This window comes from Pavona decussata, unplaced genomic scaffold (genome assembly GCF_977016875.1).
Source record: "Pavona decussata unplaced genomic scaffold, jaPavDecu1.1 SCAFFOLD_137, whole genome shotgun sequence".
In the NCBI taxonomy this organism is placed as follows: Eukaryota; Metazoa; Cnidaria; class Anthozoa; order Scleractinia; family Agariciidae; genus Pavona; species Pavona decussata.
The window spans coordinates 1105001-1106810 of NW_028145550.1; positions in this window are offsets into that span (position 1 = coordinate 1105001).

Here is a 1810-nt window from a genome sequence, read left to right on the forward strand (position 1 = left end):
TTGATTTAAAGTCTGGTTACCACCACATTGATATCTGTCATCCCCATCAACAGTTTTTGGGTTTTCAGTGGCCCTTGGGAGGTAACGTTTATCGTTACTTTTGTTTTACTGTTTTACCCTTCGGGCTTTCATCTGCGCCTTATCTTTTCACTAAATTGTTTCGTCCGCTGGTACGTCATTGGAGGGCCTCGGGTATTCACTTAGTGCTTTATTTAGACGACGGGGCTGGTTGCGAGGAGGAGTTTTTGACTGCCAAGCGTTGCGCCGATGCGGTTCGTTCTGACTTAGGCAAAGCGGGTCTGGTGGCTAATCATGAGAAATCTATTTGGGTTCCTGTTCATTGTTTGGAGTGGTTGGGTATTTCTTGGGATCTTGATGGTGCTTTTTTGTCCATTCCCCAACCTCGTATCGCCCGCGTGTTAGCTGCCTTAAGTGCATTTAAGGGTAAATTACCCTACGTCACTCCTCGTTTTGTTGCCTCCATTGTCGGCAAAATTATTTCGCTTTCACCTTGTGTGGGTAACGTGTCTCTTATTATGTCTAGATTTTTGCAGAGTGCAGTTTCGCTTTGCAATGCGTGGGATACCCCCCTTGATTTGAGCCGTTTTCAGCATTATTTACAATGCGTTGACGAAATTGCTTTTTGGCTGGTTAGCTGTCCTAAGTTAAATTGTAAGAAGTTATTTGAGTATACTCAGCCCGTTTGTATTATTGGTACTGATGCCAGCGATTTTGCCTGTGGGGGACATGCCCTGTTCGTCGACAAGGAGGAGTTTGATTTGTTTTACAATGCTTTTTCCTCCATGGAATCGTCTCTTGACAGTAATGGAAGGGAGTTACTCGCCATTCTTTACGCGCTTAGGTCATTCAAGCCGCTTATCCAGGGTAAAGTTGTCAAATTGTATACTGACAGTAGAAATGCTTCTATTATAGCTACCAAAGGTAGTACGTCCCTTAGGCTTCAGCGTCAGGCTTTGGATATTTTCCAGTTTTGTGCTGTTAACAATGTTACGATCGATTTCTTATGGGTTCCCAGGACGCTTAACGTGTATGCTGACTCCATGAGTAGGGTTATTGATTATGATGATTGGAGTGTTTCTAAAGTCTTTTTTGGGCATCTTTCTGCTCTTTTCGGTCCATTTACAGTTGATAGGTTTGCTACCCCAGTTTCGGCTAAGTGCGCCAGGTTCTATTCTAATTATGGTGCCCAGGCACTGAAGGTGTCGATGCTTTCAGTATTAGTTGGGCGGGTGACAATAATTGGATAGTCCCACCTGTGTATCTTATTAGTCGCGCTATCTTTCATTTAGAGGTTTGCAAGGCCCGTGGTGTTATGATTATCCCTTGCTGGCCTTCTGCAGTTTTTTGGCCAATAGTTTTTCCCATGGGTGGTTTAAGGGCATCCGTTATTCAAGTCCTTGAGTTTCCCGACCCTTCTTTTGTTTTTGCTCCCGCTCGTGAGGGCCACAACACAATTTTTTGCCCACTGAGGTTTAAATCTGCGGTTTTGGCTCTTCGTCTCGATGGGTCTGCTTGTTCTTTTTGATTTAGTTTTTTGCCTGTGAGCTTCATAGCGGTATTTCAGTTTTTTGTACGCTTCATAGCGTCAGTTATATTTCTTTTGGGCGCTTTTCATAGCGTTGCACTTTTGGTTTCTTACGCCTCATGGCGTTATATGTAATTGCCGTAGTTTGCTCCATTGCAAGATATTTTGCACGCTTCATAGCGTAATGTTTATACATTGTTGTCATATTTTGTTTTGTCTGTTTTGCTGCGCTTCTAAGCGCCTACTCGTGCGTTATGCTTCATA